The sequence below is a fragment of the Mercenaria mercenaria genome, chromosome 3 (assembly GCF_021730395.1).
Source record: "Mercenaria mercenaria strain notata chromosome 3, MADL_Memer_1, whole genome shotgun sequence".
Taxonomy (NCBI): Eukaryota; Metazoa; Mollusca; class Bivalvia; order Venerida; family Veneridae; genus Mercenaria; species Mercenaria mercenaria.
In genome coordinates this window covers 15,459,951-15,486,869 of record NC_069363.1, presented here as the reverse complement: position 1 = coordinate 15,486,869, position 26,919 = coordinate 15,459,951, and the positions used below count along the sequence as shown (strand labels likewise).

Below are 26,919 nucleotides of genomic sequence, written 5' to 3'. Positions count from 1 at the left end.
GTCTCTGGCCACTAACTGAACAACACTTTGACCTACAGGAATTTTTCTTGTATCAAGCTCTACCGAAATTGTTCAAAGAATTCCAGTACATGCAGATCTCCCAGGTTTCATAGTCTTACACTCCTACCAGGTTACCTTGACTAGTTCATGAAACTTTCTTTTTTTTACAAAAATAGTTCATGAATAAATATTCATGAAAATCAAAATTTATGTTTCATGAATTTCGATATTCATGAACTTGTTCATGAATTAAAAATCTGTATGTACTTTTTAATTCATGAACAAGTTCATGAATATTGTATGATTTTTAATTCATGAACAAGTTCATGCATATCAGTTCATGAATATCGATGTTCATGAATATTGAAATTCATGAAACATAAATTTTGATTTTCATTACTGTTTATTCATGAACTATTTGATGAATTTGTTCATGAATAAATTCATGAAGTTCATGAACCTTTTTCACAGGGGGAAATGCAATACATTGACACTCCTGGACCAAACCTAAAATACAACAAAACACTGCTTGCTCTAAATCCGAAGGAGATGAATGAAATGCTTGATTTATTTTGTGGCGTGAATGATCCAAATAAAGAAAATTTTAGAAAATATGCAGCCAGGGTCCATGTCAACATGTTTGAGCCATCGATTCTTAAGCTAGTGGTGTTCCACTTTGTATAGATTTATCTGGTTTTTTTTTTCACCAGTACTTACAGTGCATGGTCAGTTAATATCGCTTCATTTACTCAGGATTAATAGCTGCAGCAAACTTTAAAATTAGGTAGGCCTAGCTGCCTTTGAAACAATTTTTTTTCAAGGCATCATGCATTGTTTCAAAGAAAATTAAAAGTATATTGTGTGTTAGAATTTTTGCTATAGACTGGTTTGAAAATAGTGGTCCTCCTGTCAGTTTTCAAAATGGGCCTCTATGTGAAAACTGCCGTTTTGATGACATGTACTTTCACATGTAGAAAAAGTTCCACAAAAAAGATTTTAATGAAACTTTCCAAAGTTGTAGATTGACCTGTTTTTAATGATATGATTTAATAAAACCATTGTTTTCCATCTCTGATTTATCGGAAGGAGGGAACAAGTTGATACCATTGTTGATTTATCATAGAAAGTAGGTATAAACAATTTCCATCTCTGATTTATCTGTCTCTGATTTATCATAGAATGTAGGTAACAATTTATTTGTCATAGAGTGTAGGTAACAATTTCCATCTCTGATTTATCTGTCTCTGATTTATCATAGAATGTAGGTAACAATTTATTTATCATAGAGTGTAGGTAACAATTTCCATTTCTGATTTATCTGTCTCTGATTTATCATAGAAAGTAGGTAACAATTTCCATCTCTGATTTATCATAGAAAGTAGGTAACAATTTATTTATCATAGAGTGTAGGTAACAATTTCCATTTCTGATTTATCTGTCTCTGATTTATCATAGAAAGTAGGTAACAGTTTCCATCTCTGATTTATCTGTCTCTGATTTATCATAGAAAGTAGGTAACAATTTCCATCTCTGATTTATCATAGAAAGTAGGTAACAATTTCCATCTCTGATTTATCTGAGGAATTTTGGAGCTCCAATGGTTAACATCACTGCCATTTGTGGTACTGAAATATTGTTGAAAAATAGTGTTAAAACAGGCGGTGTGTCAAGTCTGGCAGGAATGAGCATGACAAACTCTTCCTGGTGTGATATAAAACTGTGACAGCTTTTACCAAAATACATGGCCATTGAAATATATAAACACCTACAGTAGTATATCTTTGTGATTCATTTCTTGTCAGGAACTGTCATATTCTGTAATGTCTTATTAATTTAACTTACTATACATTAAGGCACAATCATACAAGATAAACACTTCATACATATGGTGCAGGGAATGAAAATTTTATTTATCGCTGTCTTGTTTAACAGTCTGTCTTCATATGTTTGTTTAATAGTTTGCTTGGAAGCAGTGGTCTAGACTAGCCATTTACTAATAGTAAATTATTATGTCAGAATAACTGACATGCCAGGATGACACCACCCTTTACTTTGAAAGGGAAAATAAAAACACAAATGCTGAATGAATTTGAAAACCAACCAAATTTTTACTTTACTTTCTAAACTAATATTTTACAAAAAGATCTAAACATACATATTAGAAAAATGCCAAAAATACTGATAAAGATGACAAATTGGCTTAATAAATAAAAAGAATAAAGTTTTAAGTTCTGCCAAAAAGTAAATAATAATCTAAATAAATGTTATTATTAAAGTATCTAAATATATTTTTGTGACTCTGTACTTGTATGACTCTGTGTCTAAAAATAACAGCAGTATAAATTAAGTATCAATATTTACTGAAGTATTTAAGGAGGTAGGTTACCTTTATATTTGTATGTGCGCATGTCCAACCGGAAGCTAGCGTGACGATTTACGACGACGTTTACGACAAACTAAATGTCTTTGTATATTCATTCTTCTGAAAACAAATCATAGACCTGTCTTCGATCTGACGCTTTATGGTTTAATAATGCAGAAATAATGAATAAATTGCCGCAGAAACGCTTCAAAACAATGTTGCCTTAAAATGACGTCATTGACGTCATGACGTTACGTGTCAGTTACCGCGCAAAATTAACAGCTTTTATCTTGAAAGTACGTATTTCTGTGCATTTTCTTTATTCAAACTATTTTCAGATAACCATTATTTGCTAAAATATTTTTTATGAGTCTTTTGCTCTGAATAATAATCAATATTTTGCTTCTTTTATGTAGTTATATTGAAATGTTATGCGGAATGTAAGAAAATGGATGATGGTAACCTATGCTATTTGGAATATAGTTGGGTGAGAGGTTACTTGTTACGGCCATTTTCAAATAAAAAATCTAGCAGTTTGATTTGTAATACCTATTTTACAGGTTCCGTTGATAATTTGTTATTTATATACTAAAACTAAGATCTAAAATTGTTCAAATTTCAGTAGAAAATTGTGGTTTCTTGAATTGAATTGATGTTACCATGGAAACGAAGCCCGTGACCTATGTATCTAAATGTAAAATTCAAAAGCGTTGACACTAGTCTATTTAAGAAACACAGCTTCGGCTTTTTATTTTCATTTCAACAATATCCATGAGAATAATAGTAGCATGCTGAACGATTTTTCCATGAAAAATGCCAGACGAGGGGTACTGCTGTAAGTATTCTAAGCTTAGAAATTTGTTTGAATAAATGCAGATAACACGAAAATATAACTTACGTTAGAAATAATATGTTTTAAAGCTACATCAACTAGAAAGATAATCTTATTCAATATTATTTTATAAGAATTTACGACAAAAAGCAAGATATAAGCCATTTTAAACATCTCTGTTGCCATGGTTACTTTAAACTTTAAGAAAAATAGGGTACCATGTATAGTGCTTGGTATTTTGCTAATAATATTACCCAAATATTCCATGTTGGTCATTAACAGAATGGCACTGAAGCCGTCGAAAACCCCTATTTTTATACATAGTTGTTTAAAACTGAGAGAAAATGCGTTACCATGGAAACACGAGCCCCGCGACATATACATTTTAAGCTTATCTTAGAAAGCTAACGTGCATACTAGTAAAATTATAGATTATGTTGACTTCTACGGATATCAATGAAACTAAAATACACCGAAAAGTGTTAAATTTCCGTATTTTCCTTCTTCTTTCAATATGAAATACCTTTGGATGGTCATGTTCTTCAAACCTGGATAAAAATTGAACTTGAAGGGACAGAGACAAACGAAACTGAGATTTTAGCAGTTAAAACTTCATATTACACGAAATACAAAAAGATGCTGCGGTTCAACTAATTTGAATTTACCCTTGTAACAAGGTAACCTACCTCCTTAAGGATGAAAATCTGAAATAATTGCTGTTAAAACAATAGAATTTAAGTTACTTAATTAAAGAAAATTTCTTACTAATTTAGAGAAAAGTTACAATGAATTTAGCAAAACTCTTAGGTTAACTAAATAGCCAAAAATAAATACAAAATTAATTAATTATTAATCACTAAACCCTAAGAGAGTTTATGATGTTGTCAGTCCAAATATTCTTTACAGAATGAACAAATGGCTCTGAAGATCCACTGAGGTAAACTCTTCCAGAATGCAGTCAGCCATGAAGGTTGTAAAGTACATTCTGATTGGTCAGCGTTTTTCTGATAAGCCATTCAACATTTATCTTACAAATCAGCTATGACCTTGGCAATGCTTATGTAAACTCTTTGCCTATAATCTAAAAATAGCTCAAAGTTCTTTCATAACTGGTCTTACTAAATATATAGCTGATGAGAGTAAGAAATATATTTTTTTAGCTCAAATCTAAAGGTCAGGCAGAGGTCAGTAACAAAATATACTAAAATATATGATTGTTTGCCCTCTAGGATTGCGTAGAGCATGAAAGAATGCAGATAGAATAGTTTGGTTAATGTAATCTAAATCTACAATATTTTTGACCCACTGCCTTTGAATACAGGTAACTGAATATGTTAATTAATGCAACAGTTTGATGCAAAAAGAAATAATTACATATATCTGAAGTAAATTTTTTTCCAGGTTTAGACAGTCAAAGTTAATGCAATTTCAGAGAAAACACAAACTTGTTTTGTATTTATTTACTTTATAATTTGTTGGTGAATAGATACTGTAGCCATTTTGCCCCAAACCACAAAATTTGATACCAATGAAAGTAGATGATTTCACAGTTGGTTCTCCTGCCTCAGCAAGCCTCTTTAGGAGCTAAAAAAATATATTTCTTACTCTCAGACTGGCTGGTGTTTAGTTTTTATAGAAGAATTTTTCATTTTGGAGAGTCTCCATTAGAAATTATTAAAGTAGATGAGTTTTAGGATACTGATATTGATTGTGTGATATTCTGTTAATTCCCTAGCCTCTATTAGCCTGATTATATTTCCGACTGTACACAATACAAGAGATGATTGTCGATTATTTATATCATTACTGAATAAACATGTATCACAATTTACAATGAATGCCAGAGTGAAATAAAGAAGTTACCATAGCCTTGTCATTTTCTATTGATTTGTGGACTTAAACTGTTGGTGCTGGATGTAAACAAAAGTTTCCGAGGAACCATGGTTTCCAATGTTGATGGATGAGTAAAATGCTTTTACTAGCTGTTTATTTCCATATAGTTTGACCTTTGCCTGAAACAACTGAAGTTATTGCAGTTTTTGATCTTTGGTTGCTGTGAAATTTTACATCATGATTGAAATGTTCCTTTGTGCTCCTTAACATAACAGAAATTATTGCAGTTTTGATCTCTTCTTTTGCCTTGAAACATGTTTTCATTATTGAGACAATCGTTTGCATACCTTGAAATAATGGAAATTAATTATTGCAGTTTTGATCCTTAGTTGTCTCGATTCTTGTCATTATTGAGAAAACCTGCTTCTTACCTTGACATAACAGGAGTTACTGCAGCTTAGTTCCTTTTTGTTGTCATTATTGAGACAATCCTTTATACCTTGAAGTAACATTTAGTGCAGGTTTTTAGCATTTCCTTGCCGCCAATTAGCTGCAGTCTCTTAAATACAGGCCCCCAGAGTCAGTGTTGTTTTCTTCCTTAAATGCAGCATTTGATGTGTGATCTGTTCTGATAAAGGCATTATCTTGTTATGTTTTATCCATTAAACTTAGCTACAATCAACTCCGATATGAATATAGTGAAAACTCAGATATAAAGAACAGTTTCTTTTTCTGAAATTGTTAGGCTTCATGATATTTCCTATTAAAATCCACAGATACAGCAACATACCCCTGCTAAAGCAAAAACTTGGTTATACTAGGAACACATTTTTGCCCAACAGCAGTACTGGTTGGGAACCATTTTCCGGACACATTTTCATATTTCGGCTCCATTAATTCTTAAAAAAAATATTTGACATAAATGAAGTCCACACTGCACAAACTTCAGCCCCTTCTGCATCCGATGTTGTAATCAGCATCGCGTTGTGACGTAAAATATGGGTTCCGTGGGGCCTCAAATGGGGTCACTAAAATGAGGTATTTTTCCCGTCAGGTAAACCAATTTCCGGACAAATATTTTGACGGTGTTTCGTTGTTAATTTCATATCAAAATAAGTAATTAAACTATTTCTACACATTTTTTAATCATTCATCTCTTCAAAATTGCACTTGAAACATAACCCGACGTTCAATAGCAGCCACGAAAGCAAACCGAGGTTGACTATAAAAAACTCGGATTTCGTCTAACACGAATCCTTGATAATTCCAATAGAAATAGAATAAAATTAGTGCAAAAATCGACAGCTCTGCATTTTACGTAACATTTAGCGTGAAATTAAAAGTAGAACAAGTTATCAGCAGACAATCATTATGTAGTTTGATTATTTCTTCCACACTTGATATCTCAGCATGTGTGAACTACCACGCATGCGCAATGCTATCTTCATGCCCCGTTAAGACAGAAAGTTGTTTCGTAAACGCAGGTGATTTATCATAAAAAAACCCAAACATTATACAGCCTTATAAAATAATGGTTTGTTGTAGACATGAAGAACAAACATCTAAATGTTCTAGATAAAACAATAACATGAATAACAACGAAATAAAGCGGATATTGCATGTGTCCGGAAACTGGTCCTGTCCAGAAAATAGTTCCTAACCAGTACATATTTCAGAGAGAAAGGTACCTGAAAATGGTTTTGACAAACTGTTGGTTAAAATATTATTTTATTGTAATAAACAATATTTTAAGTACCAGCATAGAGGATATAGACAGAAAGTCACAGAATATTTCTTTTTATCCTACCCTAGCTCATATAAGATATAGCACAATATCGGCCTGCCTAATAAACTTTGCTTTATCTAGTCAGTGTCAAGATATCACTTTTGCGGAAACTTTTGAAATCACTTATTTTATCAAAATTTGGCATTTAAATCATCACCATTGTATTGGAAATGTCTCAACTTAGAAATGAGTGGTCAAATCAAAGGTTTTTATCCTGAAACGAAAAAGTTATTGCTATTTATCACTTTTACAGCACTTCAGCCAGAAATTTTGAAAACAATTTTTCATTGAAACTGTTATCATTGTATTGGAAATGTTCTTACTAAGAAAATAAGCGGTAAAATCAAAAGTTTTTATCCAAAAACAAAAAAGTTATTGCATTTTTTCAATTTTCCACAAACTGAATTACACTAGCAAACGTCACATTATATGACGTCAAGTCTGCAGGCTGTTGCTCTTTCCAACGACTTTTTCCCAATTTCTGAACAGGTAGGATAAATAGAATATTAGTTTACTGTCTGAAAATTTTTTAATTTATTAGGGTCGTCTGCGAAAAAATATAAGGCTCGGCAGAGCCTCGCCTAATATATTTTCTTCAACTTGCCTAATAAATTTAAATTTATCAGACAATAACCTAATGTTCTCTATGTAATACAATATAAACATGTACAGGAGTAATAAGCTCAATATAATAGGGTTATTATAACAGTAGCTGGATCTGGAATGCAGTATTCGGCTTGAGTGGATTTTGCTAGATCGGATCTCACGAGGCGTGCAAGCGCCGAGTGTGATCCGACCTTGCAAATTCCACGAGAGCCGAATACAAAGTCCCAGATCCAGCTACTGTTATAATGACCCTTTTATTATATACCTTTACCATTTTGATTCTTGTTTTGTTCTTGAACGAAATCTTCAATGTTTATCGATATTAATTGGAACTTAGTGAAGTTTTTATGTGCGCTATTTATAGAAATGTGTCGTGTCATGCATATTAATGAAAATATTCCGGCAGCATACAATACGGAAGGTACAATACGGAATTCAAAAGGTACAATACGGATTTTTTGTCTGTGTGTTCATATTTAATTGTAAAATACAAGCTGATTTTTTACAGAATTTATTTAGGTATATAATAAAAGCAATTATTTAGAAACTGTGTCCCTGAGAGAATAGTTTCTGATACTTCACAAAACTGAAACTGTTCGTTTCCCTATAATTATCAAAATAGACTCAATTATATTTTGAACACATGTAATAATATTATAGTATTACAACATTTAACTGTAACAAATCAAAGAGCATAGCATTTTATGACGAAAAATCCAAGTTCATAGGGTAAAAATATGAATTTCTTTTGTTGGTATTATTATGAAGCAAATATTTGTCATTTTTTTTATACAATGCATTTTTTATAAAATTTAAAATAATATTTATATTTATAGAATACTGACATGTTTAGTATCAAACTGTTTGTCTTTTAAAGTTAGAGTTGATTTAATAATTAGTTTTGTAAATTCTTATGTTTATTTCAGTCATTGGAAATTTTCATTTTCTTTTACTATAGGAAATTACTTAAGTGTCAGATTATGTTAAGGTGACTCTCAAAGTCTCAAAAAGATTGTTAAGGCAGGAAGCCAAGCTGTCAACTTGTAAAAATGCTTTGTGTTGTTTTTCCTGTTCTTCTGTTTAATCATTAAGTACCTGCCAAATATTGTGTTACATGATAACTAAGTAATTACTCAAGCCATATGTGTAAATATGTCAGATGTCATTTCACATAACCAATGAGAATCCTTCATATATTTTAACATGATGTTTCTTAATTTAAAATAGCATATTCTTGCACTTTACTCTTAGATGACAAAGTAGAAGGTGTTCCTTCATAAAGATTAACTACACTATTTTTATTTGTGGTGTTCCGCATGGACTTAAGCGTTTAAATTTGTGTTTGGTGTTCCAACACATTTCTGGTGAACCAGATAAATTTCTGTTGTGTTAAAATATTGAAACTTTATTAAATTAAAACAGATAAACTACACTGGACTTGATTTATTTTTAATGTAGTGCAAATTGCCGCATAATAGTTTGGTAAAGAAACCGGCCAGATGACTTTTTAGCTCATCTGACTTTCCATGTACCTCTGAGGACATAATCCAAGTGAGTTACTCATCTTATATTCCCCACATCTACAAGAAAATATTTTACTGAACTTTAAAGTCAACTTGAAATGAAACTGCAAGGAAATATGTTTGGATTTACCAGAAGAACTCATAAACATGGAAACTGGATCTACTTATCTCCTATCAATCAGAACTACAGGATACTTCAGCAATCACAACAACTGTATCACACCAGTGTGCACTATAGGTCACCATCACTTGTTCAGAAACAAAAGAAATTAAGGGACACTGCCAGAATGACAGCATTCCTGAACAGAAAGGATGCTGAAAACCTTCCTTTCTACCAAATGGAGGATTTAGCACTACAAAAACAGTGTTTCAATTCATTAGCAAGATTCCATTTGGAGAATATCTCAGCTAAAGCAGAAGATGTCAAATCAGTTGTGTTGACGATTCAACAAGAAAATGTATCCAAAAACCAAATGATTAGGTCTCTAGAGGATGAGAACAAATATCTGACTCACAAGTCTAAAATCCAGTCTGAACTCATCACAAAATTACGCGATCAGATGAAAGAAATGGAACTAAGTAAAGACACCTTACTAACTGAACATTCTAAAATCACAGATCAATGCTCAGTGCTGGAAGAAACCATCAATACTTCAAAACGTGTTGTTGCCATGTTAAACATACAGAACAATCACCTTGAAACCATCGCAGAAAATCAGTGTGATAAAATTAAAGGACTAGAGAAAATAGTTTGGGCTTGTGAAAGAGAAATAAAAAGCCTGGCAGATGAAATCATAAAATTAAATAAAACAGATAAAAGTAAAGGAAATTCCATCTTCCTGTATGCCTGCACACGATGCACTGGTAACATAAGTCACACCCAGAATGAGTGTCCTTCCATTGGAATAACATGCAAGCTCTGTGACCAAGAGGACCACTTCACTGTTGCATGTACCTCAAAAGAAGAATTCATTAGACCTTTCTACATAGCTCCTTCAGGCCCTTATGGGCTGTGACTTTGGAACTCATAGAATTTTGAAAAAAAAATTAGTGACTGGAACTGATACATAATTATATTTCATATTCAATATTTTATTTGACTTTGGGGACCAAAGTAAAAGAAGCAGGGGGAAGTTATTATGAAGCAAATATTTGTCATTTTTTTTATACAATGCATTTTTATAAAATTTAAAATAATATTTATATTTATAGAATACTGACATGTTTAGTATCAAACTGTTTGTCTTTTAAAGTTAGAGTTGATTTAATAATTAGTTTTGTAAATTCTTATGTTTATTTCAGTCATTGGAAATTTTCATTTTCTTTTACTATAGGAAATTACTTAAGTGTCAGATTATGTTAAGGTGACTCTCAAAGTCTCAAAAAGATTGTTAAGGCAGGAAGCCAAGCTGTCAACTTGTAAAAATGCTTTGTGTTGTTTTTCCTGTTCTTCTGTTTAATCATTAAGTACCTGCCAAATATTGTGTTACATGATAACTAAGTAATTACTCAAGCCATATGTGTAAATATGTCAGATGTCATTTCACATAACCAATGAGAATCCTTCATATATTTTAACATGATGTTTCTTAATTTAAAATAGCATATTCTTGCACTTTACTCTTAGATGACAAAGTAGAAGGTGTTCCTTCATAAAGATTAACTACACTATTTTTATTTGTGGTGTTCCGCATGGACTTAAGCGTTTAAATTTGTGTTTGGTGTTCCAACACATTTCTGGTGAACCAGATAAATTTCTGTTGTGTTAAAATATTGAAACTTTATTAAATTAAAACAGATAAACTACACTGGACTTGATTTATTTTTAATGTAGTGCAAATTGCCGCATAATAGTATTTTGTGCAATTAAGGTTTTGTTTTCTTTACAACGATCAGGTAAAGAAAATATACATGTAATAATATTAAGTATGTTCTTTCAGAAAAGGAGCTCGCTGAACTTAGACTGATGTGTTAAAATGGTGCTAATATATTTAATATTTCAGATTTTTATATTTCTTCATTTTAGTATAGTGTGTTACTGGTTGGTTACTTAAAAAAGAGGGCAATATTTGGAAGATTACATTAATCTTGTGTTCTTTTGTAGATGACCAACAATCATTATGTCTTTTTATGTCATAAGTAAAAGAAACATGGATTATTGGTTCAAATTAGATACATGTTTAGGGATAAATCATGTAATATCATTATCACCTATAGGCAACATGAATGATCCGTGTAATATAATTAGTATGTCCTTAATCCTGTGACAGGAACATTATAAGGTAAGAACTTGACATTTCTCTAATTGACAGTGAAGTTGTTATGTTACATTCACCCAGCAGACTGGAATTTGCTTGGTAGTTTCCACCCCCCCCCCCCCCCCCCCCCCCCCCCCACCCCCCCAGTTTCCCCCCCCCCCCCCCCCCCCACCGTCACCAGTTTTCTTACAATTAACTTAAAAAGCAAAAATGAAATGATAATTACAAATGATAACAGTTAATTGGTGCACTTTATATATTTATGTATAAATTCATTAATTATGTATTTTATAGTAGTTTGATGTTGCCAGTCAGTGATTATCATAATGGGTATATTATCAAACAATTAGTAAGTGTTTGATGTTTTGATGTTACTAACATGTTTCACAATCCCACATGTCAAATAAGCAAGGTGCTCCAGAGGGACTGAATTCATACTCATTCCATCAGTTTCTTATCTTAAGTATTAACAATTACTGTAGCAAATATTTCAAAATGATCTGAATTTACATTATGAAGCATATTAGATTTTATCTTTAGATGTAAAGAATATTATTTTGTATGAGAAAATTGAAAATTTCGTTACTATGCAATGCATAACTGGTTTAACTGGTTTTGTGTCTTCCATTGTTCATGTATATTGTATATTTCATTTGAACTCTGATTGTCCTGATGGTTTGGGTTGTTGCTTCATCTAATTTGATGTAAAAGGTTGAACTGGACGAGGTAAATACAGGTTTGAAAAACTTCATTAACAATACATGGGAGAGAATGACCATGAAATAAGGAAATTGTGTTTAGAAACTGGACATTATTTCAATTTGAAATCTCATTTTTCTTTATAATTGTTATCATACCTACATCTATAATATTTTATTTCATGTATCTGAAGGTATAAATGTGCATGACAATTTGTATTCAAATTGGAGTTTTGTATTCGAATTGGAGGAATAATGAAATGCATACATGTGATAAGTTCAGAATCCCAAAACTGGAGGTTTGCCATTTTTCAGCTGGAGTTGGGGTCTGAAAACTGGAGGTTTTTTATCGACATAAATTAAGCGCGCGGACACGTAACTTAGAGACAAAATCCAACATTTTTGGCCACACAATAACGTATATAAGTCTATAACAGAAGAAACAATCCTCATACCTCTTGATTTGAATTTTGACAGAGTTATGCCACTTTTTAACTTACATCTTTTTGTTAAAGTTTTATATAATGTCTAATATCTCTGTTACATTCAAAGCTATTGACTATTATGCCACTTTTACTCACAAAGCTTTAATTGCCCCTTTTACTGGCAAAGCTTTAAATCAGAGAAGTCGAGCATGCTGTCTAACATAAGCTCCCTCTTGTTCTAACTTTAAATTTTCTTAACAGATTAAATCTGTAGAAACAAAGTCTCAATTTAGGTCTGAAATGGTGGTGAACATGCATTAACATTATTCTACTCGAGGACTGAAAAAAAAACGAAGCTCTAAATTGGTCTGAACACAACTCATAAATTATGTAAATTCCTTACCCCACCCACTTTCGTATAAAAATACTGATGATTTTGACATGAAAAATAGAAAACAGAAATGCATCAACATGTATTTACCCTTACCAAAATAATGTAGATTGATGTTTTCAAATAAATGAGTGCGTGTTTTCATCCAATTTCAATGAAATAAGTACGATTTTAGCAGCAAATTAATTTGGTAAACATTGGAAGAAAAGGGACTGAGTAAGGGGAAATAACACTCCTGTTCTAAAAATAGTAATGGGTTGGTTTTTCCAACAAATATTTATGTGATTTTATTACCGAATAAAACTTCTTTGAATAATCAAAATTCATTTCAGTTGGGAATTATTTCTAAAGACTTGGAGTTTTTTGCTTCAAATTGGTAAAATATGGTGCCTAATTGGCATGGAGAATGGGCCGAATGGCCCCGTGAGACAGGTGGAAAAGGCCCTGCTTGTCTATTCCCTTATCAAAACAAACAATTCACCTGTGAAAAACAACTCTTTCCTCCAGCTACATGTATGTCAAACATGTATAATACACAACAGTCGGTGACACTTTGATTTAATGTGTAAACATGTTTGGCACTCCTCGGTAATTATCAACCCCATCATAATACTGATTTTTTTTTTTTTTTTTTTTTTTTTTTTTTGAGAAGCGGGAGAAATATGGTTTTGGTCGGGAGACGGGAGGCAAGGTGAAAAAATCGGAATTTTGACCCTCCCGCGCGGGAGATCACATGTATGATGAAATGTGAGATTTGTATTTTTGTGAAATTTAAAATTGAAATATAAATAACAATTCATAGATTTTATTGGATTATTATGTTAGATTGGTAAACCAGTCTTGTAGGTAGGATTGGTAGCTTCCCATGCTTTCTGGTGAATGTGTGTGTTTACATGTATTGCAAAATGAAGTTGAATTTAGGAGTGATTTAAAGATCTAAAACTTTTTATTGAAACTCACAATTGATAATGAATTTTTTTATTGGTGTTTACTGGTAGAATGCATTAGATTGCTTAGTGAATGGCAAATTCACTACAAGGGATTTAAAACTCATTGCAAAGTGATAATGAACATTTAATTTGCATCAGATGAGGAAGTGATTTAAAACTCACCAGTCCTAACAAGTCTATATATTTAAGTTCTTCAGATTGAAAGCTTTGTATACAATGGTTTTAACAGATACACACAGTCCTTGCTAAATGATCACAAACTTTTCATACAAGATTTATTTGCATACTGCATCAGATGGCAGAATGATTTAAAACCCATCATGAAGTTTTTATGTAGTATTTTTTTTTTTTTTTTTTTTTGGTTGGGTTTAACGTCGCACCGACACATTTTAGGTCATATGGCGACTTAAAAAATTCAGCTTTGATGGTTGAGGAAGACCCCAGGTGCCCCTCCAGTAGTATTGACTGACAAACTGCATCAGATGGTAAGGTAATTTTAAACTCCTTGCTACACAGGAGTGATACTTGTACTTAAAAGTTATAGTGAATGCCATCAGTTTACCAATTTAAGTTACAGGGGTGATACTTATACTTAAAAGTTAAAGTGAATGCCATCAGTTTACCAAGTTACAGGGGTGATACTTATACTTAAAAGTTAAAGTGAATGCCATCAGTTTACCAATTTAAGTTACAGGGGTGATACTTATACTTAAAAGTTAAAGTGAATGCCATCAGTTTACCAAGTTGCCAAATAAACTTTGAGAACACAACTACATTAAATTGAATATTGACTGCAAAATCAATACCATGAGCAGAAGATTGTCTTGCATAAATATTCCAACTGGTTTAATATTCTATACAAACCAGAAATTTTGCTTGTAATTCCTGAAAAATGTTTTTCAGTTTTAAAGCCAGAGGGAATTGAAAAATCACTGGTCTTTACTATCAGAAGTGCCTTTACTATCAGAAGTGTCTTGCCATATGTTGCATCAATTACTAGATGTGATGTTGTAAACAGTGTATGTTATTTCACATTTAAATGGTTTTATTAACAAGAAGCAATTAATTTTTGACAGGTGTATAACCTTGGCCTGCTCATCACCACTCAGATCTATTTGTCTGGCAAATTACAGGTGTATGAACTTGCGAATTACAGGTGTATGAATTTGTTTGAAGTTGGGTTTTTTGTCATAGTCTTATATATCCTCAGAATGGGAGGAGTAGTTCTTCCAAGGAGTATTTTAGAACTCATAAATTTAAATTACACTATCACAGAGGCAGTTAATGATGCGTAATTGCTTAAAGAAGCAGTTATTTAGAGTTTAAATTATATATTAGCACTGTTAGATATTGATTGTAGCCTAGTTACCAGGAGTTTCAGATAGTTCATTGAAATGGATGCTTTGATTTTTGTTTGAGATAGAAGTGTCATAAATTACTTGTGTGGTAAATCTACATTATGCAAGGTATACTGCAATTGAAATTAAGCCACAAAAAAGGTTTAATTCCATAGATTTCCAAATTTGTCAAACTTCCAGCTTCCAGCACTAAAATAGTGTAAGGTGCTCTGAATTTACAGGAATATTGCTTAGCTATCCCTGCAGTCTAAACCATACTCAAACATTGTTGACCATAGGTTAACCATGGTTATATCATGGTGGTCAAACATGCTTTTAATTTACAATAATTGGCACCGCTGCTAAAGCTGTCTGTAATCTAGACATTGTGGTCAAGCAGAGTTGGCTGTTGTCATTAAAAGAGTGGTTATGCATGGTTGACCATGGTCATGAGGACAATGGTTAAGCATGGCTGACCATGGTTTTTCAGATGATGATAAAGCATGGCTGACCATGGTTGTTCAGACAGTGGTATAGCATGGCTGACCATGATTGTTTTAATAGTAAAGCGTGACTGACCATGGTTGTTAAGACAATGGTAAAGCATGACTGACCATGGTTGTTCAGACAGTGGTAAAGCATGGCTGACCATGGTTGTTATTTTAGACAGTGGTTATGCAGGTTGGGTGTGGTCATTTAGACAATGGTTGAATATTTACAACAATTGGCATTACTGCGAAAACATGCCCACAATCTGGACAATGGTCACCCAAGTGCCAAATTTATAGGAACAGTTCAAGAATTTTTTATTAAGGTGTTGGCCAGTCATCTGAAAGGTTGTTGGTTTGAACCAAAGAGAGAAATATACCCATTTTAACATGGGAGATGGAATTTATTGAATATCTCAATCACTGTGAAATTACTCACATCGCCAGGGATAATATATGTTCAATAGTTCTAGGATTCAAACCTGAAGTCACAAAATACCATATATTTTTTTGCGGTTCTACCATACTCTTCTGACTGTGCTAGTACAGCTCCTCTATCTCTGGTGTGTTGTGAATGCTATGGAGAAAGGCAAAAATGTGCAAAATATCAATATTATCCTTTATTGTAGATGTCTAGGAAATTGTCAACAATAACCGTTGAAAGAATTTATAATATATAATTATGTTTGTTATATTTGTATAATAAATCTGGGTATTAACCTTCACCCTGCTAAATTTCTTGAATGGACTGGTCCATCATTCAATTTGGGCAGTAACCACTAATTATTCAAAGGGGTGTTCACTGAAAATTTACTGACTGAATAGCGAACAGTTGCAGACCATGATCAGCCTGCACAGGTCGCAAAGGCTTAATCAATTGCTGCCAGCAGGCTAAAGGTTAAAGGACTTCTTTTCTGTGCTACTTGAAACATGACTACTACTTGTGAAAGTCATTTTGGATCAGTTAAATTTGGATACACCATATATATTTGATGTCCAAGAAGGAATATTTAATATCAGTTGTGACATCATGAAATGATAAACATGTTGATGTCACCTGAGGCATACGTGCCATAATTTTTCCGGACCTTACCGGGATTCTGAGTTAAAATTTCCGGGATTTTTATCCTTTGTCCGGGACATACACCGTGACATTAGTATTCGTCTGTTTCATGCATAAATATCATAAAATTATATGCAGTTTCCGGAGATAAACATTGTTCCCTCGCTTAGGAATAATTTGTTGCAAATGTCGTCTAGCTTTCTAAGGGAGGTAATAGGGTAATTTACATCTATAGTTCGGCACGTGAATTTGTTGCGTTCCCAAGGTGAACTGAATTGGGAGACTTACTATATACGAAGAATTAACCTGGTCATTGTTATTTAGAATCCAGCTTATTTGGTATCTTTTTAAAGCTTAAAAGTTTACATAATAAAATGGAATCCCCAAAGGAATGAAATAAATCTTGCAGATAAAATCAATATAGAATATTTCGGGTTGGGTCAATTTTTAAGGATCGGCCGGCAAAGGCATTCAATAGTCAAAAGTTTAATTTAGAATATGTGTGACACTCAATCTACATTTTGAAAGATTACAACCTTTTAGAATAATGATCGTTTAATTGACCGTTATCAGCCATTTCTTCCAATCAAGGCTACATGTAGCTTAACCGCCTACGTGCTAACAACAACGAGATTTTCGGCTATTGTACCTAATATTAAATTATCATAAAACTGTTATTGATTGCATAATTTTGTCAATTCATAATCAGGGTCATCAAAATAGCTGGCCGTAAATTAATCTGGGTCATCAAAAGATCGCAGTGAGCAATATGATTGGTGATCGGAGCAAGTTTAATCAACCGCTCGAGGGCACGAAACTGATTATCGGATAATTAGGAATAAACAATGTGACACCGGTGACTGTTTATTGTGTTTTATTCATGTAAAATTCAACAATTTATAGGCCAAAAAACTAGTTTTTTGGGGGTTTTATTTTTGTTTTTCTATATTTTTAATTTTCCGGGACATTTTAACACTGTCCGGGACACCGGGATGAGTAATTTCCGGGACAATCCCGGACAATCCGGAACGTATGACATGTATGCCTGAGGTTTGGTATATTTCAGTCTGCCTGATATACTTGCTGTCAGTGACTCCCCTAGACAGAAATAACTCCGATGTTTAAGTTTGGATGTACAAGAAAAACTCTTGTATCTAATAATACTTTTGAATTTGTGTGTGCTTTTAAAAAGTGATAGTTTATATCTTTTGAAAGATGACTTCAGTGTTTTCTTCTATAAACAAAGAGCTTAATTGTACCCCCCAACAACAAAGTTGTAAGGGGGGGTATACTGGTTTCAGGTTGTCTGTCTGTCTGTCCGTCTGGCCGTCTGTCCGTAGACGCAATCTTGTGCGCACCATCTCTCCTTATCCCCTTGACAGAATTTAATGAAACTTCACACAAGTGATCAGTACCAACAGTAGTTGTGCATGGGGCATGTTAGGTTCTTTTAGAAAAAAAATTTGCAGAGTTATGGGACTTTGTTTTTTTGTTACTATACTATATACATAGACTCAATCTTGTGCGCACCATCTCTCCTCATCCCCTTGACACAATTTAATGAAACTTCACACAAGTGATCAGTAACAACAGTAGTTGTGCATGGGGCATGTTAGGTTCTTTTAGAAAAAAAATTTGCAGAGTTATGGGACTTTGTTTTTTTGTTACTATACTATATACATAGACACAATCTTGTGCGCACCATCTCTCCTCATCCCCTTGACACAATTTGATGAAACTTCACACAAGTGATCAGTAACAACAGTAGTTGTGCATGGAGCATGTTAGGTTCTTTCAGAAAAAAAAATTGCAGAGTTATGGGACTTTGTTTTTTTGTTACTATACTATATGCATAGACACAATCTTGTGCGCACCATCTCTCCTCATCCCCTTGACACAATTTAATGAAACTTCACACAAGTGATCAGTAACGACAGTAGTTGTGCATGGGGCATGTTAGGTTCTTTCAGCGACAAAAATTGCAGAGTTATGGGACTTTGTTTCTTGTTAACATACTATGTACATACAGTCTGCATATTCAATCTTGTGCGTGCCTAATCTACCAAACCCTTACACACAATTTAATGAAACTTCACACAAGTGATCAGTACCAACCCTAGTTGTGCATGGTGCATGTTACATTCTTTTAGATAAATATTCTGCATAGTTAAGGGACTTTGTTTTTTGTTACTATACTGTATACATACAGTCTATATACATACAGTCCACATAATTATGCAATCTTGTGTGCGTCAAATTGCAATGTACTGTGTCAGTGCATGCTGGGGGTACATTCATCACCTTTAGTGATAGCTCTAGTTGTTTTTAATTCAGAAAAAATGCTGTTTGTTTCCATCTTGGGGAAACTGGTACTACTCTCGCACGGTATTTGTAACAATAACGTGTTAAATGTTACTATTGAGAAAAGGGGAATCGGGTAGTGAAACCATTATCCATGACAAAATAGTTGTACTACTTTTGAATCATATTGACTATAAAGAAAACCCTGATTTACCATAAAGTAAACCCTGAATTACCAATAAAGACAAAATCGACTTTTCCGATAATGTTTTCATTATCGTTCTCTATTTATATATTTATTAGAATCCCTGTTGAGCTGTTGTTCATGAACTGATGAGCGTTCATGAACATTCCTGAACCATTCGTGAACAATGCGATGAATGTTCCTCAAAAAGTTTGTGAACTGTTCACGAACCAAAAGTTCATGAATTGTTCATAAAACTATTTCTGAAAAAGTTCACCAACTGTCTGTGAACCTAAAGTTCAAGAATTATTCATGAACTGGTTCTTCAAAAATTTCACCTTTGGTGCATGATTTTAAGTTCACGAATTATAAGTTCAGTAATCAAACAAGTGACTTCATTCAGAACTCCAGTGCAGTATTTGATTTTATTTCAATTATGCTGATGGTTCATGAACCTGAAGTTCATACACTGTTCATGAACTTCAAATTAATGAATTGATCAATCAAGTCTGAAATTCATAAAATTCATAAAACAGGATCCGTTTACTTGTAAAAGCTTCTAGTATTTACAGCTAAAGGCTAATACCAGAGTTACTGATAACATACATATGACTAGGAATGTTACTACATGTATTTTGTATTTTATGTTGTCTGCAATTTGTACAAAATTTTGATTAAACATTGGGGATAGCTAACAGAAGTTTCATCATTATTTATTTATCATACTACAGTAAGGAATGGTTTAAAAGGAACATGAGTATACTGAATATCAAATAAGTAATTATGGTGCTGTCATAAATTGTTCATTTTAAAAAAATAAAATCCTTTTAAAATGTTTTCATGACCCTGAAACAAAGCTAGTATCTAATCTGAATGTCAGTCTTGAGCTTAAAGTAAATTAGACCGTCTAGCAACTGAATTTTGGATAAAATTTCACTTGGGATTTTGTTGTTTTTTCCGCTTTTTAATATTTTGGAATTTAAAGACCTTTTTCAGTGTCGTATGAGGGCGTAATAATTTTTAAATGCAAAATGGACACAATCGGATGTCCTTGGGATTTAATCACAGGTTTAAACAGTGCAAAGTGTTCTCAAGTCACTGACCTTAGAAAGCCTGCTTTTCTCAGACAGGCTTTATCAGGCAGTTGCTATAGTAACGTCACTATTGTCAAAATCACTGTTTCTAATTCAGCTGGGTTCATCAACTTTCCATTTATCTTGTTACTTTCAGTTCATGAACCCCTGGTTCATGAACTATGGTTCATCAACTTGATGAATAGTTGATGCTGCAAAAAGTCCCATTTGTAGTTGATGAACTGTTCATGAATAGTTCACGAATAGTTCAAGAATTATTCATGAACTGTTCATCAAGTTCATGAACCTATCAATTCATGAACTTTGATGAACACATCCAGTTCATGAATTTGATGAACCAGTCCAGTTCATGAACTTGACGAACCACGCCCAGTTCATGAATTTTTGATGCCGTAAAAAGTCCCATTTGTAGTTCACGAACTTTCGTGAACTATTCGTGAACGTCGCACCGACACATGATAGGTCATATGGTGACTTTCCAGCTTTAATGGTGGAGGAAGACCCCAGGTGCCCCTCCGTGCATTATTTCATCCCGAGCGGGCACCTGGGTAGAACCACCGACCTTCCGTAAGCCAGCTGGATGGCTTCCTCACATGAAGAATTCGACGCCCCGAGTGAGGCTCGAACCCACATCGATGAGGGGCAAGTGATTTGAAGTCAGCGACCTTAACCACTCGGCCACGGAGGCCCTCTATTCGTGAACTGTTCATGAACAAAGTTCTGGAATAGTTCAAGGATTATTCATGAACTGTTCATGAATTTCTCAACAGGGATATTCACGAAAACAAGCTTTGAATGCCTGTAATAGGGTTTAGAGAATATAAGATTACATATCAAGCCTTATTAGAGTTTTTTAACGTTTTACAGGCTTTAGTAGCGTTCTTGATTCTTATGAATATTTTCCACCTTTATCATCATTTTAGCTAGTCTGGTTCTATACTTTACTTGTAAAATCCAGTACTGGCTCTATAGCTGCTTTATTTGTAATTCGTGATATCAAAATCACCGAGGGACTCTGTTTCCATTACTTGAAATAAGAGATAAAAGAGTGAAAGAAGTTCACTGAATTAGTATTGATGAAAAAAACTAAGGCTGTTTTAGTGTTTAGGAACTGCTACGTTCAACTCTGTCTTTAAAGTAACTGATATCGCCATTTAAATAGTCACGCAGTTTCGCTCTGTTTATTTCTCTCTTAGGATACTGATGGAGTATTTGATTTCTTACATATATGCATGTTAAGGCATCCTTTGGTCTGCAAAACTTTTGTAAATGGAGCAGGTCCAATAGGTTTTAGCCAAAGATACAAATAAAATGTTGGTCATGTATTTTTGTAAACAATTAGGTATGTACTACTCCCGCACGATAATTTAAATGACAGCATGTTTATATTATTGTTTGATTGTTATGGTTCTTATGCATCGTTGAACTCAAAAAGGTTGTCCGTGATAGAAGTTAAGTGCATATTGTAATGTTATAGAATAATATTTTCTGTATTGAAACGTTTCAATGAAGAAAAATCATAATTATCAAACATGTTATCGTTTGAGTTATCGTGCAGGATTTATACTGTTACACGGGTCCGGTCATATTATTGTAAAAGTTGAAGCGTAGGCAATGCATTACAAAATGTCTGAATTTTTCCCCCTTGATTTTGCATATTGAAGATAGTTAAATATAAACAAAAACTCGTGTTCTAGTATTTATATTTTAGATCAAACTTCAGTTCTAAAGAATGATCATTTTTAACCAAAATATGGAGGTTGGTGCCTTTAAGTGTGAAACTTTTACTCTATGCCAGTCAGATAACATACAGAGACATGCATGTTGTTTTCAAAAACAGTTTCACATAACATTGTGTTAGTTAAGAATTATAAATTGTTTAATTATGTTTATTGTGAAGTACTAATTAATTATGTTGTGTATTTTCAGGTTAGACAGCCAGAACAGAGGTATACCTGTTGTGAATGACTAACTTTACACAAGGGAATATTTTGTGACACTGAAAACCTTTAGTAGTATAGGTATGTCTTCTTTTAGCATTTCTCTTTTTGTCTTTCATTTTCTTACATGTTACTGCATTTTTTCTCTCAACATAATGTGGCTAGAACTGAGCAGGTAATATCAAACAATTCAAGAGTTCATTCCATTCAACATAATTTTTGCTCATGCAAACTGAGCTTTGCTTTGTTTTACTTTTTAGCTCACCTGAACTTTTTTAAGGGTGATCTATTAGTGTAGATGGATGGTCCGGAGTCATGCATTTTGGATTATTATTACTTAAACCTCTCTCTGAAAACACTCATCAGAACTATACAAAACTTTGTGAGTAGTATCCTGGCATGCCTCTCTTCAGTTAATTCATATGGTTTAGATTGGCCCTTTATAGGGTTGCTAGAGCTAAAAATAGATGAATTCATGAAACTAGACTATAAAGCAAGCTCATAGTCTCAGTTTTATTAGTGGAACACTGGAGGGGACTATAGGAATACCCTCCATCCATCCATCCATCCATCCATCTGTAAATCTGGATCCTGCAATTACTCAAAAAGTAATCAAGCTAGGTTCGTAAAACTTATGTGTTCACTGTATGTGAATAGAGGGCAATATGTAGAATATGCACTTACATGACATGCTTGTAGGTCATAAATCAAGGTCACTATTGAAGGTCAAGTAAAAAGTGTTGATGCTGCATAACTTTATTGTGCATTGATGGATTATCTTAATGCTACACACAAACATTCCCCATGATGAGACAGTATGTCAACACATGATCTATGCTTGGCGGTGAAAGGTCAAGGTCACTGTTTAAAGTCAAGTAAAAATTTGTTTCCACTCAATAACTTTTAATTGCATTTAAGGATTATTTTATTAGTATGCAGAAATGTTCCCCATGATTAGACTATATGTCACACACATGACCTATGGTTGTTGGTCAAAGATCAAGTCACTATTGAAGGTCAAGTAAAATTGTTTCTGCTCCATAACTTTAATGTGCATTGATGGATTATCTTAGTACTGCATACAAATGTTCCCTGTGATGAGACAATGTGTTATGTACATGATCTATGCTTGTAGGTCAAGGTCACTATTGAAATATGTGTAAAATAGTTTTTGTTTCTTAGCTCCTAGATGCCTTGAAGCATTTTGCGTTCTAAACCACAAGGGACAAACACTAACAAAATTTTTCACTGGTAGAGGACTTCTGTATTGCCACAGTGCACACAGGTGGCAGTAATGTACGTAGGATACAGTATAGGTCCATGAGCCAAATACACTTAAATTTATTACAATTATAATGTTTTCTGAGAAAAAAAAATGACAAAAAGTCATTTTGAAAAAAAAAATTGCACCTGTGACAATGAGCCATGAGAAAGGTACATATGAACATTTTGACATGTGCATTGCTTCCAGGTCTGTATTTTTTTTTTAAAACAATATTTCCATATCAATGATTGGCCGTCTTTTGGGCAAGTGAATAATCTTTCAGAAAAACCTTACTTCAAAGCCCAGTTGCAAACCGTTTACGCACAGTGAGTGAGCAGCGGCGTAAAAATGATAGTTTTTTCTCTATCCGAATAAATCCCACACATTTTCCGCACCAAAGTCTTCCACTTAAAACACATCAAGTACACCGTGTCAGTTAAAAATAGCGTTGCAAGCGGTCAGAATATGCTAAATGTACTAACAAGACTAAAAATAAGGTTCAATCATACTTTGTTACTTACCAGTTGCTATTTAATTTGAATTTGGTAAATAATCTTCGTGAGACGTCGCTGCTTGTTTATATTTTGGTACTCTTCGGATTTTATCGCTCCATTTGAAATACGTAAACTGTCTCCACCAATTAAAACGTTCTTTACAACTACGGTCTTGTCATTGGTAATCATGGCAGGCGAAGGTAATTTGCCAAAGTGAAAAAGTTAGATAGCGAATCTGTGGGATTTATTCGGATAGAGAACACACTACCGTTTTTTACGCCATTGCTTGCTCACTGTGCGTAAACGGTTTGCAACTGGGCTTTGAAGCAAGATTTTTCTGAAAGAGTATTCCATGCGTTCCAACATTTTTTGACCCTCAAGAGGGGTTTTCATGATTTCTAAGTGGGATATTTGGAGTCTGAAGTGGGAGGTTTTTCGCAGCACAATTTTTTGCGGCGCATACTATAATATTGATGGTCTTTTACCTTACTTTGATGGTTTTGACCTTTAAGTTTACTAGATAAATAGGATAAATACAACAGTTTTATCTTCATTGTATTTATTAAAATAATCAAATCATAACAGGATATGTATCATTTATACATACAATCTATGTCGTGAAAGAGCTCTGGTTTCTTTTGTTCAAAGATGACACTGATGATTCATACTTTCAGACATTCTTATTCTGTTACCCTCATGAAGTGTTGGCTTGCATTTTCAGAGACAAATATCAGCTGATAACTAATAAGCAACAAGTTTCGTTCAACAACTATCAATGAGCAAGTTTATTTTGTCAATCATCACACAATTGATTTACGTTTATAACAGCATAGGCAATTCGTTAAACTACATGTAATCAATGATTTTGTACCTATATCGCTGATTAAACCCATTGTTCTACGTTGTCAGTAAGATTTAAGACGACAAATCGACATGGAAAGTTTTATTTTTCTAGTGTTTCAACATGCGAAAACGAAAGTAGAATGCAAAGTAAAAAGTACATGCTGTGAAATTTGCTAGATTAGATCATCTGGCACTATTTTTATGCCCCCAAAGGGAGGCATATAGTTTTTGAACCGTCTGTCGGTCTGTCAGTCTGTCCGCAATTTTCGTGTTCGGTCCATATCTTTGTCATCGATGGATGGATTTTCAAATAACTTGGCATGAATGTGTACCACAGTAAGACGACATGTCGCGCGCAAGACCCAGGTCCATAGCTTGAAGGTCAAGGTCATACTTAGACATTAAGGGATAGTGCATTGATGGGCGTGTCCGGTCCATATTTTTGTCATCAATAGATGGATTTTCAAATAACTTGGCATGAATGTGTACCACATTAAGACGACGTGTCGTGCACAAGACCCAGGTCCGTAGCTCAAAGGTCAAGGTCACACTTAGACATTAAGGGATAGTGCATTGATGGGCGTGTCCGGTCAATATCTTTGTCATTCATGCATGCATTTTAAAATAACTACGCATGAATGTGTGACACAGTAAGACGACGTGTCGCGCGCAAGACCCAGCTCCGTAGGTCAAAGATCCTAAACTCTAACATCAGCCATAACTATTCATTTAAAGTGCCATCTGGGGCATGCGTCATCCTATGGAGACAGCTCTTGTTTTATCATTCCCTTGCTGTTCGGAAGTTTCTGCGATAAATACACAAAAAAATAACTGATTATGAATCTGTTTTTCCATCCAGTCATACAGTATTCAGTAACCAAATATAAACGCAAGTGCGGATGCCTACGGTTCATTGCGAGTTCAAAATTTCGGCTTACTTGACGCTTGCGACCGTGCACTTTCAACTTAAAATTTCGGCCTTATAAAAACGTTTTGACAAATTATTTACGAAAACAAAATTGTGGCCTTGCATTTTTAGTTTATTCATTTAAATCTCAATAAGTGTGTTATTTTCATACGGATGTAGAATCTGTGTTTTCAAATTTTCAAGAATTTTCGGCGCATAATGTGCTTGGATAGTAGATATCTACGACTTCATAATTATAAATCCATTTTACTGAATTTGGTATCATTCTAAAGTTTATCTAATTATTTTGTTTTCAGAAAGGAATAAAATAAATCTTATAGATATAATTGATATAAAATATTTCGAGTCTGGTCAATTTTCATGGGTTGGTCGGCGATCGGCAAAGGGCAAACATGTATTCAATATTTAATTTCTAAAGGCCTAATGAGCACGTCGAAAATGTGCGATAATCAATCTACATTTTAAATGATTACAACCTTTTAAATTAATTATCGTTTAATTGGCCGTTTTCAATCATCTCTTCCATAAAAGGCTACATGTAGCTTCAACGCCAACGTGCTAAAAACAACAATTTTCCATCTATTATTCCCAATTAAAGTATCATAAAACAGTAATTGATTGCATTATCCTGTCAATTCTTAATCAGGGTCATTCACGGTTGATGCACCCACGTGTCGGCCTGTTGATCAAAGCCGCTATAATCGACAGTACAATACACGGAACATGTCCTGCGGACATTGGCTAATCTGGCTGGTTTTGAAAGGGCAATCTATCACAGCCATAACATCATAACAATGCCCCGAAGCTATTTTCATTACACATAACATTGGAAAATATTCAAATCGGGTTTTTGGTTGTGGGTTTATCCCGCTACCAAAGTTAAGTGTATTTCTGACAATCATATAGCATCTTTATTTGATTCCAAATTACATCCAAAGGATGTTCATGTGCATCACAAAGTAGTCCCATTCATGAACAATGCAGATGAATTATCAATGGACAAGCAGTTCTTATTCAACCTCTGTCCATTCACACTGACCATTTAGATTATACTAGATCTATCAAAGATAAGGTATTCCAGCACATGGTTACATCACTGACTTCCAGCTGTCAATTTAGATAAGTTCATATAAGGTCAGGCAGAGTTAATCTTAGACATTAGTATGTATATTTATAGATTGGCATTTAAACAGAAAATAAATCTAGCAAAACCGGCAAACATCAGACATCTCAAGGCTTTGATTTGAATGCTGATCGGGGTGATCGGATTTTGGCTTCTTAATCAGGATAATCCCGATTGAATCGGGAGGGTTGGGAAG

The 26,919-nt window shown here is 33.7% G+C and overlaps 1 protein-coding gene across 9 annotated transcripts in view; it reads left to right on the top strand.

Annotated features, from left to right (window-relative positions):
• Positions 1-26,919, top strand: part of LOC123525383 (neuronal calcium sensor 2-like) — a 215,638-nt gene that overhangs the window by 99,531 nt on the left and 89,188 nt on the right. For all 9 annotated transcript variants that reach the window (XM_045304389.2, XM_045304394.2, XM_053537911.1 and 6 more), the window contains one exon: positions 22,061-22,152. The gene's annotated coding sequence lies outside the window, so the exon portion shown is untranslated. The remainder of the gene's footprint in view (positions 1-22,060; positions 22,153-26,919) is intronic.